The sequence below is a fragment of the Pongo pygmaeus genome, chromosome 5 (assembly GCF_028885625.2).
Source record: "Pongo pygmaeus isolate AG05252 chromosome 5, NHGRI_mPonPyg2-v2.0_pri, whole genome shotgun sequence".
Lineage (NCBI taxonomy): Eukaryota > Metazoa > Chordata > Mammalia > Primates > Hominidae > Pongo > Pongo pygmaeus.
The window spans coordinates 17,132,467-17,147,933 of record NC_072378.2 but is presented as its reverse complement, the minus strand read 5'-3'; positions in this window follow the sequence as shown (position 1 = coordinate 17,147,933).

Genomic DNA, 15,467 nt, shown 5'->3' with positions numbered 1-15,467 from the left:
CGGATTCACGCCATTCTTCTGCCTCAGCCTCCCCAGTAGCTGGGACTACAAGTGCCTGCCACCATGCCCGGAAAATTTTTTGTATTTTTAGTAGAGACTGGGTTTCACCGTGTTAGCCAGGATGGTCTTGATCTCCTGACCTCATGATCTGCCTGCCTCGGCCTCCCAAATTGCTGGGATTAAAGGTGTGAGCCACTGCACCTGGCCTCCTCTTCTTATTTCTATGTATACATATTTCCTTGGCAATATCATCATTACCATTAATTTAAAAATACCATCTGTATGCCAAGAACTCCCAAATTTCTACCTCTAGTCTGGACTTTTCTCCCAATTTCCAGATTCAACTGCCTAGTTGATAGTTCTACCTGGCTTCATGACAGAAACCTCAAACTCAACACATACCAAAAGGAACTTTGGATTTCATCTGCCAAACCATTCTTCTAGCCACACATGTAAAAAAAAAAAAAATAGAGTTGGTTTTAATTCGTCTTTTACTTCCTCCTCACACCACACATCCAATTCATCAGGAAATTCTGTTGTCTTAGTCATCAAATATATCCAGAATTTAACCATTACTCACCACTTCCACTGTTTACCTTACCTGAACCACTATTATCTTGCACCTGGATTATTGTAATAGCTTCGTAACTGGTCCTGCTCTTTTCATGTCTGCCTTCCTATAGTCCATTCTCAACAAGGCTTTGAGAGTGGTCCCTTTAAGCTGAAAATCATATCATGCCGTACTTCTGCTCAAAACCCTGCAGTACCCCATTTCACAAATCCTTCAGTGGTCTACAAGTCTCCATATGATCTAGTCCTTTAGCTCCTCTGAGCACCTCACCTATTGGTCCTCACATTGCTCACTCCAGACTAGCTACACTGGCCTCTTTGCACATATTCTTGTTCTTCCCCATTCCTGGTAAATACTATTTACCAGGTATCCACATGGCTAATGCCCTTATCTCTTTAAAATATTTTCTTAGCTGTTACTTTTCAATAAGACCTTCTCTTACCACTTTATTCCACTGTACCTTCCCAAATTATCCCTGGATCTCCCTATCCCCCTTTCTGTTCCATTTAAAAAATTCCATAGTACTTTTCACTTTCTAATACCTGGAATAAGACTTGTGAATTGTATTTAATTATACTTTCTGTCTCTTGTTGACAGAATTTTATCTCCACAACGGCAAGGACTCTGGTTTGTTTTGTTGATGTGGAAATGTGCCTAGCACACTGTATGTGATCAATAAACATTTGTTAAGAGGATGAATGAATGAAATATAGGAATCCCTACAAAAATCAAGACCATATATATTTTATAAAGGGCAATACATCATGACCGAGTTAGGTTTGTTCTAGGAATGCAAGATGGTTTAACATTAGAAAAATCAACAGATGTAATCCATCACATTCAATCTTTTTTTTTTTTTCTTTGAGATGGAGTCTCGCTTTGTCACCCTGGATGGAGTGCAGTGGCACAATCTCAGCTCGCTGCAACCTCTGCCTCCTGGGTTCAAGCAATTCTTTGCCTCAGCCTCCCGAGTAGCTGGGACTACAGGTACGTGCCACCACACCTAGCTAATTTTTGTATTTTTAGTAGAGATGAGATTTCACCATGTTGGCCAGGCTGGTCTTGAACTCCTGAGCTTGTGATCCACCCACCTCGGCCTCCCAAAGTGACATTCAATCTTTACAGAAGGTCTTGATAGATTAAAACAAATGACGTTTGATGAAATTTGACATCCATTTATAAGAATTTAGAAAATGCTTTCAGCAAGCTAATAATAAATGAAACTTTCTTATGTTCATCAGGGCATCTAACAAATCTATAGCAAATGTTATACTTAGTGATGAAAAATAAAAACTTTCCCTTTGGTCAGAATGAGACAAGGACATCTACTATCACAACTTCTATTGTACCAGAGGTTCAATCTGGAACATTAAGACAGGAAAAATAATTAAAAAGTATTAACATTGGTAAGGAAGAAACAAAGCTGTAGCTCTTTGTAAATGATATAATAATTTACATAGAAAATGCAAATGACTTATAGAGATGTTATTAGAATGAATTAAAGAGTTTAGCAATTTTGCTGAATACAAATTTAATGAGGAATATTTACTTACATTTTGTGTGGTAGCTACAAACAATGAGAAAATGAAAGAAAAAGGATATTTTTAACATGAACATTTAAACATACCTAAAAATTAATGGTTTTAAAAATGTGTAGGACACCTTTATAGAGAAAATAATAAAACTTTATTGAGCATCTAAGAAAATAAAGAAAGGAAGAGATATACCATATTCATGGATTAGAAGATTTAGTATTACTTAAGCATACCAATTTTCTCTAAATTGAACTACACGTTCCTTTCAATCCTGATAAAAGTTACAGCAGATTATGTATTGAAATTGATTCGCTACTTCTAAAATATATGAAAATACAAATGAAAATGCAAAAAAACCCCACTAAAAACATTAAGTATAACATTTGCTGTTATACTTCTGAAGAAAAGTATATGATATAAACTATGGCATTTACATAGTGTGGCATTGATACAGGGAGAGATAAACAGACTGATAGAATGGAGACCCCAGAAATAAATATGCTTATTTAGAAAATTTTTGTGACGAGGGTCACTTTGTATATCAGTGGGGGAAAATGGGCTTTTTGAATGATGGTTCTGGGACTAGTAGATATCCGTATGGAAAAAGGTAAAAGTTGAGGCTTACCTCATATCATACATAAAAATCAATTCTAGGAGGCTAAGAGAGCTAAATGTGAAAAGTAAAATTATACATCCCATAGAAGATAGAAAGACTTTAATGACCCAAGAGCAGGGAAGAATTTCTTAATCATGTAGGAAAAAAGTTGACAAACATAACATTATAATAAAATTAAAAACTTTGTTTATGAAACAGCATCATGTAGAGAGTAAAAAGGCAAAACACAGAGTAGAAGAAAATAGTTGCAACATGTATTACCACAAAAGGCTAGTATCTTGACTATGTTAAAAATTCCTACAAATCAATAAGGCAAGAACTGAGAATCCATAGAAAAAAATGAGAAAACCCCTACATAAATGAGGCACTTCACACAAAAGGAAATAAAAATGTCAGTAGACACATGAAAAAGTGCTCAACTTAATTGGTAGTGACAACCAAAATGAACAATTGAGGCATAAGTTTCAAATCATTGAGGGTTATTGAGCCAGCGAGATGGTGTGCCCAGGAAAAACACAAGTCATTGAAGTGTCTGTGGCTGTTTCTTCCAAAAAGATTCTTAAGAGGGTCAATATTTATTCATTTTCCTTAAAAATGGGGGGGATGGCAGTGAGACAACTGATTGCATCCTTGTGAAACTTTAATTAGTGTCCAGAAAATCTACATTTTACGTAACATAAGGTGAACATTTGAAGAAAAAGGGAATGGAAGAAGCAGATGGCTCAGGGAGGCGTGAAAGAACAATTAATCTCATCTATCTCAGGGAGAGGTGAAGGAATGATTAATCTAATCTTTGTTCTTTATCTGGGAAAATAAGTTAGTAGTCTTTTGAAAAAGCTGGCTTTTATTTAGCCCTTAGAGAAGAAAACCCATGACTGTTATCAAGGGAGGGGATATAATGAAGCATGTTCGATTTCCTGTGCCATCATGGCTGTGAATTTAGCCTCCAAAATTTCTCTGGGGGTATCCTTGGCCAAGAGGGGATCCATTCAGTCAGTTGAGGGGCTCAGAATTTTATTTTTGTTTCTCAGTGGTCAGGGGAATATGCTTAAAAGTCGCAAATAGAATCTACATTCTGAGGACTAAACTCTGATTTTTTTTTTTTTTTTGTCTTGCCCAAATTCCTATCTAAGGTGTCTGGGAAGTCATGCCCTACAAATCATACATTCTCATCAGATGGGTTTTATTTAACCCTATATATTGACTTACTTTCCAACCTGACTCTGGCATACATTATGAGACAAGGAAAAAAATCAAAATATTTTACCCCAAAACATGTTTCTTTGCTATATTTTGAAATGGCCCTGCAAAGCTGTTCTTTGTGGGGGAAAAGTTGTATCTGTAAAGAATCTTTATTAATATAGCTAGATCTTTTTCTTCCAGACCCTCCCAATCCTAAAGAGATTAACTAAGATCTGAATAGGCAACATTTGTCATCTATTGCCTCTAAGGGCAGCCATATAAGACTTCAAAAGAACTTTGGTTCTCCACAATCTTTATCTTAACCTGAACGTTCCCTTTCTAAGAATCCCAGGTCTTTAGACAAACTCAACCAACTGTCAACCAGAAAATGTTTAAATTCACCTATAGCCCGGAGGTGCCCCACCCCCGCCCCACCCTGCTTTGAGTTGTCCTGCCTTTCTAGACCAAACCAATGTATTTATTTTCTTTTTCTTTCTTTTTTTTTTTTTTTTTTTTGAGATGGAGTTTCACTCTTGTCGCCCAGGTTGCAGTGCAGTGGCACGATCTTGGCTCATGGCAACCTCCACCTCCTGGGTTCAAGTCATTCTTCTGCCTCAGCCTCCCGAGTAGCTGGGATTACAGGCACCCGTCACCACGCCCAGCTAATTTTTTTTGTATTTTTAATAGAGACGAGGTTTTATCATGTTGACCAGGCTGGTCTCAAACTGCTGACCTAAGGTGATCCACCCACCTCGGCCTCACAAAGTGCAGGGATTACAGGCATGAGCCACCGTGTCCAGCCAACCAAAGTATTTCTTAATGTGTTTGATTGATGTCTTGTGCCTCTCCAAAATATATTAAACCAAGCTGCCCCCTGACCACCTTGGGTGCATGTTCTCAGGACGACCTGAGAGCTGTGTCATGGGCCATGGTCACTTATACTTGGCTCAGAATAAATCTCTTCAAATATTTTACGGAGTTCGACTCTTTTCTTTGACAATTCTATTTGATTTATTTCATTTTTATTTTTAATTTTATTTAATTTTATTTTATTTCGAGATAGAGTCTCGCTCTGTCGCCCAGACTGGAATGTAGCAGTGTGATCTCAGCTCACTGCAACCTTCCCCTCCTGGGCTCAAGCAATCCTCCTGCCTCAGCCTCCCAAGTAGCTGAGACCACAAATGTGTGCCATCACACCCAGCTAATTTTTTGTATTTTTGGTAGAGATGGGGTTTCACCATGTTCCCCCGGTTGGTCTGGAACTTCTGAGCTCAAGTGATCCACTGGCCTACGTCTCCCAAAATGCTAGGATTAAAGACATAAGCCATTGTGCCTGGCCAGAATCTACACTCTACGTAAGTTCTTTAGGAAAAAATTTTTTCATTTTAAAGTTTAAGAACTATCTTTCAGTCTATGAATTGTTAAAATCTTCGTGGCATAAGTGTTTTTTCCTTCTTTGCGTAATTTACTTATAAATGGTCAGAAATGAAATTACTGCATCAAAGGTATAGAAACATTTTTAATAAATGTGAGAGGCAGCATTGGCATAGCTGAGCGTGGGTTGAGATGATAGGGAAATGAGGAGTTAGAGGGTGTAAATGAAGGAAGCGGCAGGATTTTAAGTTGGATGTGAATGCATTTGATTCTCCTGGAAAGAATATGGTCCTTCTTTAGACAGGTCCTTTACCTCCGTTCTGGCTTGGCCCTCCTCAGACCTCTCAGATCTACACTCTATACATTCTGGAAGATGTGAAGAATAGTTCACATGAGAGAGAACTATTCTAAGAGACTTTAAAAACAATAATTTGATTATACATTCCAGTGGGATATATCTTAAGGACAAATATAATGGGAGGAAATTTAAAATGGTTATAGTATTCATATCATCGGCGAGTGCTGACATTCCTTCTCTAAGACAGCTGTGGGTACATTGTAGGATAAAGTAAATGAATAACAGTATGCTATTCTAATGTAATTGTCCAGTGGGTTCCTCCTGCCTGCTGCACAGACAAAATCAATCCACTGAGACCGTGGCATTGCAGCAAACAGTTTAACTGACCTGAGGCCAGCCACGCGGGAGACAGAGTTATTACTCAAATCAATCTCCCTGAAGGCTGGAAGGTTAAGAATTTGTCAAGGATAGTTTGGTGGGACAGGGGATGGGTGCTGCTGATTGGTTGGGGATGCCATCTTTGCTGTGGAAAGTAGTCCTCGTGTGCTGTGTCTGCCTCTAGATGGGGGTCACAGGACCCCACAGTAGAGTCATGAGTCACAAGCCCAGGTGGGGTTAGTTGGTTGCCAGAATGCAAACGTCTAAAATACATCTCAAAAGACCAATCTTAGGTTCTCCAATAGTGATGTTATTTATAGGGAGCAAGTACAGAAGTCACAAATCTTGTGACCTCTGACCACATGACTCCTGAGCCCTGAGCACTAAGGGATTATAGAAATTATGCCTATATTTTAGCAGAATTCAGGCCCCTCCCATGATCCTAATCTTGCGAACTTTCATTAGTCTTACAAAAGTAGTTTTTAATCCCTGAGCAAGGTAGGGGTTAGTTTTAGGAAGGGACTATTATCTTCCTTGCTTTGAAACTTAAACTATAAACTACATTTTTCCCCAAATTAACTTGGCCTACCCCCAGGAATGACCAAGGACAGTTTGGAGATTAGAAGCAAGATGGAGTCAACCATGTCAGATTTCTCTTAGTGTTATAATTTTGCAAAGGTGTTTTCACTAATTGTATTTTTCTGTGTCATTGACAGTCAGTTTTACTGGTATGGGAGAAAGGACATATTTAAGACAGAAAAGTTTAAATAAACCCTTCACTTCTGAATTTGAATTGGAAGTATCAATATGTTCTCATGACATTTTATGTAAAAAAAAAAAAAAGTTTTCTAGTTCTGTCTGTGGAAATACTGAGAAAATAATGATCAAGCTCATAGCAATAAATATCCCCAGCAGCTAGACTGTGATAGTGCAATTTCATTTCCCACTAAAAGGAAACAAAGTTACTTGAAGAAATGACTGATTCCAGGTCTGGGTCAGGAACTGTACTGGAAGAGCCTGAATATCTTTCTGGATCAGAGAGCAAAGATGAAAGGAAGAGATCAAAGATTACCAAGTCATGTTAAAAGGACCCCAGGAAACAACCTGAAGAAGCTTCCCTTGGCTAAAGTTCAGACAATTTTAACATTATTAAGAGGCTGGGTACAGTGGCTCATGCCTGTAATCCCGCACTTTGGGAGGCCCAGGTGGGTGGATCACCTGAGATCCGGAGTTCAAGACCAGCCTGGCCAACATGGCAAAACCCCATCTCTGCTAAAAATACAAAAATTAGCCAGGTGTGGTGGCGTGCACCTGTAATCCCAGCTACTCGGGAGGCTGAGGCAGGAGAATCGCTTGAACCCGGGAGGCAGAGGTTGCAGTGAGCAACCTGCACTCCAGCCTGGGTGACAGAGCAGAGATCGCACCACTGCACTCCAGCCTGGGTGACAGAGCGAGACACCATCTCAAAAAAAAAAAAAAATTATTAAGGATAGTAACTGCAATGGATTGAAACACATAAAATATGTTAAAATCCACATGTTCATAACAATACAGAAAAAAGGCAACTTGAACTATTGTCCATTGGTCTCCCTTGGAGAATGCTAGTGAACCAGCTCATTAATGTAAAAACCAATAAACAAAGGAAAATAATCAAGAATTTATCTGATGGTTCTATATGAGCTGTACCACTGCGTAACTAAATGGTAGTTGAGGGGAATTCTATAGACCAAATATTTGTGTTCCCCCAAAATTCTTATGTTGAAATCCGAACCCCCAGTGAAATGGCCCTTGGTAGGGGATTTGGTCTGGAAGGGGGTCATGAGTGGGATTAGTGTCCTTATAAAAGAAGCTCTAGAGAGCTCATTCACCCACCCATGCCATGTGAGGACTCACTGAGATGAAGGCCATCTATAAGCCAGAAAGTGGGCCCTCATCAGTCATTGAATCGCTGGCACCTTGATCTATGAATTTCCAGCCTCCAGAACTGTAAGAAATAAATTTCTCTTGTTGATAAGCCACCCAATCGGTGGTATTTTTGTTGTAATAGCCCAAGCTAAGACAGACAAATTTCTCTTTATAGAATTACTCCAGCTAATAAATGGAAATAATTGATACAGTATCTTAATGCATTAAATGGTCTGTGTATTTATCATCAGTGTCTGCCAACATCACACAAAGAGAAACGACTTGATGTTATGTTCTTCTGATGGAAGCACATATCACCACTTATAAAGCACTCTTGAAAAAATTCATCCTCTTTGTGATCAAGCCCCTAGATCCAACCTATCCTTCACAAGAAATTACAAAAAAAAAAAAAAAAAAAAGAGTAACATGTTAAAACACCACGGAGAGCCAGGCACGGTGGTTCACGCCTACCAGCACTTTGGGAGGCCAAGGAGGGTGGATCGTCTGAGGTCAGGAGCTTGAGACCATCCTGGCCAATATGGTGAAACTGCATCTCTACTAAATTAGCCAGGCGTGGTGGCACGTGCCTGTAATTCCAGCTACTTGAGAGGCTGAGGCAGGAGAATCACTTGAACCTGGGAGGCGGAGGTTGCAGTGGGCAGAGATCGCGCCACTGCACTCCAGCCTGGGCGACAAGAGTGAAACTCTGTCTCAAAAACAAACAAACCAACAAAAAACAAAAACAAGCAAACAAACAAACAAAAAACACCATGGGATATAATGAGAACATCCAAACTGGGAAACTCTATATGGTACATCACCCTGTTTTCTTCATCAACAACAACAAAAATTCAATGAAATAAAACGATGAAAGAGGATCCTATAGATTATATGAGACTTAGAGACATCATAACCAATTGGCATTGGTGAGCCTTATTTGGAACCTGATTCAAATAAACAATGTGTAAAAATGAAAATGCACACATTAATGCATTATGAAATAATTAGAGGTAGGAACACATACTAGATAATTGATGATATTGTGGAATTCAATTTTGAACAATGTTATAATAACGGTTATTTTTAAGAGTATTGTTAAGAGATACATACTAAAAATTTTATGGATAAAATTTAAAGAGAAAGAATCATCCTAGAAATAAAGAAATCACCACAAATATGAAAGAGGTATCATTTATGTCAGCAAAATTTTGTTCCCTCCTGAACCTGCCTTTGCAAAAATTATAACAGTGAGAAAAATGTAACCTAACTGACTCCATCTTGCATCTAGCCTCACAGGCTGGCTCTCTGCTCATTCCTGGGCATAGGCCAAGCTAACCATGGGAAGAATTTAGTTTATAGTTTAACTTTGAAGCAAGGAGGATAATAGTCCCTCCCTCATACTGACTCCCTCCTTGTTTAGGGACTGAAACTGCCTTTGTAAAACTAATGAAAGGCCATGAGATTAGGATTATGATAGAGGCCTAATTTCTGTTAAGATCTATGCATAGTTGAATGGTAACTAGTCATTGTTTACTGTTCAGGAGTCATGTAGGCGTGGTCACAAGATTCATAACTTCCCTAATTGACCCTATAGATAACATTGCTCTTGTAGAACCTAAGGGTGGTCTTTTCAGATGTTTTTCAGACATTTGCATTCTGGTGACTGACTACCTGGACTCATGACTCATGACTCAACTACTATTCCCGTGGCTTCCACCCAGAGGCTGACTCTGCCCAAGGACTGTTTTCCACACCCTATGATTGCATCCCCAACCAATCAACACTCACCATGCCGTAGCCCCCTGGCTACCAAACTATCCTTGTAAAACTCTAGCCTCCAAGATTTCAGGGAGGGTGGTTTGAATAATTACTCCCATCTTCTACTTGTTTAGCCTTGCGATAATTAAGCTCTTTCTCTACAGCAATGCCCATGTCTCAGTGAATTGGTTTTGTCTGTGCAGTGGACAAGATGAACCCACCAGGTGACTATACTCCCCATCCCCACCACCACCCCACCCAGAAGCCAGAGTTTACTCTGTTGATTCACAGATGAACAAGCTGAGCCCACTTAGGTGGATGGAGCTTCAACTACAAAAGCTGGGAGGAGGCTGGGTAGGGAATTGTTCCATGTTGTTTTAGTCATCACTTTGTGCTCACATCATGCCCTGTATGAGTCGGCTTGGTCAGCAATAACAAAATACCATAGGCTGCATGGCTTAGCCAATAGAAACTAATTTCCTCACTATTATAGAGGCTGAGAAGCCTAAGATCAAGGTGCCAGCAGACTCAGTCTCTTTTGAGGGCTCTTTTTGCTGGCTTGCATATGGCTACCTTCTTTTGGTGCTCTCACATGGCAGAGGAGGAGAAAGAGAGAGAGAGAGATCTTTTTCTTCCTCTTTTTATAACGCCACAGTACTACCAAATTACAGCCCCACCCTGATGACATCATTTAACCTTAATTATCTCCTAAAAACCCTATCTCCAAATATAGTCACATTGAGGGTTAGGGCTTCAACGTATGGATTTTGGAGAAATGCAATTCAGTCCACAGCAGCCCCCATGCAGGACACTCCGGCTCAGTGCTGGGTCCAAGCCAGATCTCTGTGTCGATAGCCAAATACCTGAGAGGTTCCAGCTACATGAATATTTGCTGGGCTTCATGACAGCCCATATGGCTTAGCACTGTCTGCCAGAGCTTGGCTGAATTAATTAGATCAAATCAAAGAAGAGAGCCTGATAGGATATTGCGTTTTGCTAGTCCTTTCCATCACAAGACCAAATACTGAGTGCAATTAATCAGTCACATGACAGAAATGGGGAAGGTTGTTTTTGTGTGTGTGTCATTTAGTTTAGTTTAATTTTGTAAAAGCTTTTCCATGAAGGCAGTGTACAAACATTTAACTCACCTGCTTTTAAATGTGACAAAAATAAACATGGAAACAAATCTAATGAAAGAGCAGATTCTAGCAGGAATGCTTCAACATTAGGAGCAGTTGAAAGGCAGGGGGGGAGGAGGAAAGGGGCAAGAAAGACAAAAGAAATAAAGAGAAAAGGAACAATAACAAAAGAGGAGGCACAGGGCCAGCCTGGAAGAAGAGGGAGGGAATTGCATGAGGAAGGAGATCCAGAGAGCTCCATGGAGAAAGAGCAGACACAAGATTCAAGAATAGAACCAACAATCCAGGGAGGGAGGCTGGGAGAGAATGGCTCCAGAGCCACTGAGACGGGTGTTTCTTAAAATAAGCAGCTCTTGTTTCTCTCTGAGAGCATAAAAGATAAAATCATCTTTCCTAATTGTTAGCTTGGTTAAATATTGTTCCCACTTAGTTCTTCCTTAGCCCCAAATAATCAGGTAGTCTGTTTTAAGTAGAAAAGCTACGCATCTTAAGTGAATGAATTAGTTTTGGATTTTTAGAACCACGTCAACCCAAATAGAGAACAAATAGAGAACCCAAATAGAGAACCCAAATAGAGAACAAAATCAAATAAAGGACCCAAATGCCGTTATCCCTGCAGAGTGAGCGTTTTGATTTGTGGGGCAGACATGCTGGTTGCCCACCCCCATACCCACTTCCCAACTATTCTTTCTGTTTGTTTGCTAATGGAGTGGTGGTTTAGATTGAATGACAATGTGCCTCACCACAGGGGGAATAAATTACTATGGGCTTCACCTGTTGGGGCAAGCCTGCTCTCCATTGGCAGTGACTGGACTAGGGGTGGGCAGTGAGTTGTAAGGGGAAACCTGCTCAGAGACTGATGGGAAAGATTTTCTTACTACTAACAGAGTTCTTTCCTGCTCCAGATGCTGTTGTGTAAGAGTGTGCTGCTGCAGCCAGATTGTGACCAGGAGTGCCAGTTCCGGAGAACCCCAGAGGTGCTGTCCTTGTGTCCTGGTGCTGCTGAACCACAGAACACATTCTGAAACTCCCTACCTCAAGACATCTTATAATGGGGGACAATGAAACGTCTTATGGCTCAAATCTCCACTGGCCTGATATTCTGTTACTTGCAACTAAACACACTTAACTGAGCACATTAAGTACGAACAGAACTAAAGCATGTTAGTAGGATTAGGTTCAACCATGATGTACAGAAATCCCAAAACAGCAGTGTGTCAAAGGAGATAGAAGTTTGTTTCTCTGTCATATGAGAGTCTGGAAGCAAATCCAGTTGATAAAGTCATCAAATGCTCATTCTAGCTTGTCAATCAGCAGCCCCTGGCCTCTTTCTCCAAGGTCACCTGTAGTCTATGTTGGTTGCTCCAGTTCTAGCTGCCATCTTTTTTTTTTCATTCATCAAGAAGGAACAAAGGGAAGAAGGGGCACAGACATGTGGCTTATGTCGACATGTCCAAGAAATAAAGGTCTTCAGGGATCAGACCCAGATATCTGGTGTATCTACAGGTTTCTGCATAAGGTATTGAAGGAGGTTCTCCCCACTTCAGAGGCACCCATGGTATGTCCTTTTGGGAGTACTGACCAGAGGCAGTGTCTGCCTGGCAGGGCTGGTGCCAGGTTGGTAGGTGGTGGAGGCCACAGCAGGAAGCTCAGTCCCCTCATTTTTCATACAAGCAGGGTCAGTAGAGTGGGGATGTGAATAAGTGCTGGTGAAATACCCTAGGGTGGAGGCTTGATGTGGGAAAGGGGAGCAGGAGGCCCCAGAGGGAAGCGACTGCAGAATCACGATCATCAATGCGGCTTCTTTTTGCCTCCAGGTCAGCATGAATTGGGAAATGGAGGCCACGCAACTATGTGGTCTCAGTTATAATTGATAAAGACCAGGCCAGGCATGGTGGCTCACGCCTGTAATCTCAGCACTTTGGGAGGCTGAGGCAGGTGGATCAGTTGAGGTCAGGAGTTCAAGACCAGCCTAGCCAAGATGTCAAAACCCTTCTCTACTAAAAATACAAAAATTAGCCTGGTGGTGTGCACCTGTAATCCCAGCTACTGGGGAGGTTGAGGCATGAGAATCACTTGAACCCAGGAGGCAGAGGTTCAGTGAGCTAATATCACACCACTGCACTCCAGCCTGGGCAACAGAGTGAGACCCTGTCTTAAAAAACGAATGATAAAGACGGAGGCATGAGGACAGGGACACAAAGAGGTAGTGAAAGACATGAGCACTGTCAACTTTCCAGCTGCTCTGAGCTCACCCTACTTCCAAAATTAACCCCAATTCTTAGAGGGGTCCTGACAAGGGCATGGCTGAGGCTGAGATGGTTTCCCTGGTCACTAAAAGATAGCTAAGGAAGCAGAGGCCTAGGGCCAAACTCTCTGGACTGTTACAGTTCAACTCCCTGAGCAGATGAGACATAGCAGACAAAAACAGAGCCCGGTTTGAAGCTGGCCCTTTGGTTCCTTAGTTCTTTGGTCAAGTTACTTAACCTCACTCCACTTCAGAGGAGCACCTCTCTGTGGCAAGACGGGGTTTTCTTTTGCTCTCCCAATTCTTCTCCCCTCTCCTTGACTATCTTCAATCTAGGTGCTGAATGGGTGCACAAGAAGACAGAGAAAAGACCAAAGCTTTGTTTGGATAACTGATTGAAGTTTTGCTGTGAACGGTGGTTATGTTAGCAAGATGAGGTTTTTTCCTGTAGATGATCCACGCTGGATGCTTCTTCTTGGACCCAATAAAGGCTTGGCAAGGCCTTCCCAGGACATACAGAACTGACACTCGGAACACTGAGGATCTCACGGTGCCCCTCCTGTCTACAGGGGGCAACCAACTCCCATGGGGGAAGAACATAGGGCAGAAAGGGCCAGAAGGATCCTGAGTGAGGGGGCAAGAGGATGAGACCAGAAAGAGAAGGATCACTCAGATGCATCTTAGCCGACAAGCTGAAAGGTTCTCAATAGGAAAAGAAATGTTTTGCATCATCTTCTTGCCATCTTTTTTCTTTTTTGGTAGTGGACTATTCTTGTACATTCTTGCATATGTTTGTGAATTTAACGAAGGGTTTGCATATCTCAGAGGGAATTGAATGATCTAATGTGTCCAAAGCACTAAGCACAGTGCCTGGCACATGGTGAGCAACCAACAAGTGTCAGTTACCATATTTTCTTTCCTTCTTTCTTTCTTTCTTTCTTTCTTTCTTTCTTTCTTTCTTTCTTTCTTTCTTTCTTTCTGTCTGTCTGTCTGTCTCTCTCTCTCTCTCTCTTTCTTTCTTTCTTTCTTTTGAGGCAGACTCTCTCCCTGTCACCCAGGCTGGAGTGCAGTAGCATGATCTCGATTCACTGCAGCTTCTGCCTCCTGGGTTCAAGCGATTCTCGTGTCTCAGCCTCCTGAGTAGCTGGAATTACAAGCACGTGACACCACGCCCAGCTAAGTTACTGTATCTGGACTGGAAGAGATCATGGTTCTCATCTCAGTCCTGTGAACTGCATGGCCTCAATGCTTATCTGGGCCTTTGTTTCCTTACCTGTATACTGAGGACTTTGAGTGAGGGGATCTCTAAGGTCTGTTTTAGCTCTCATGGCTTTGTGTGATTTGGATGCAGGGCTAGGAAGATGGCGGGGGAATATATACAGCCAAAATGAGGAAAGCATTTTTGACATGATCTTGCCTGGTGGGAATCAATTGGGTGGGTTGGTGGCAGGAGCTCTCGGGGGAACTGAGTTCTTGCTCTGAAGTGCCTCTAAAGGCACCCAAATCCTAACCTGGAGAATCCCAGGGTGAATGTTTCTTGTTGTTCAGAAGGGAAGCTGTGTCTAGTCCTCAAATATTCCCCCCATATAGGACATTCTACCAACTGAGGATTTGTTTTTAAGTATCCTCTTTAAAAATGGAAATGTTTTGGGGAAATGGTGGTGTCATCCTTTTTTTTTTTTTTTTTTTTTTTTTTTTTTTTGCGTTGGCCACCCGAGTAGCTGGGATTACAGGCATGCGCTACTACACCCAGGTAATTTTTGTATTTTTAGTAGAGATGAGGTTTCACCATGTTGGCCAGGATGGTCTTGGTCTCCTGACCTCATGATCCGCCCGCCTTGGCCTCCCAAAGTGCTGGGATTACAGGCGTAAGCCACCCTGCTGGCGTTGTTGTTTTTTTTTTTTTTTTTTTTTTGAGATGGAGTTTTGCTCTTGTTGCTTAGGCTGGAGTACAATGGCAGATCTCAGCTCACTGCAGCCTCTGCCTCCTGGGTTCAAGCGATTCTCCTCCCTCAGCCTCCCGAGTAGCTGGGATTACAGGCACGTGCCACCACGCCTAGCTAATTTTGTATTTTTAGTGGAACCGGGATTTCTCCACGTTGGTCAGGCTGGTCTCGAACTCCTGACCTCAGGTCATCCGCCTGCCTCGGCCTCCCGGAGTGCTGGGATTACAGATGTGAGCCACCGCACCCGGTCAGTATCATCTTTTCTAATAAGAACTGGTTCAGGCTGGGCGCAGTGGCTCACGCCTGTAATCCCAGCACTTTGGAAGGCTGCGGTGGGTGGATCACCAGGTCAGGAGTTTGAGATCAGCCTGGCTAACATGCGAAAACTCGTCTCTACTAAAACAAAAATTAGCCGGGCGTGGTGGCAGGCGCCTGTAGTCCCAGCTAGTCAGGAGGCTGGGCAATAGAATCACTTGAACCCGGGAGGCGGAGCTTGCAGTGAGCTGAGGCCACTGCA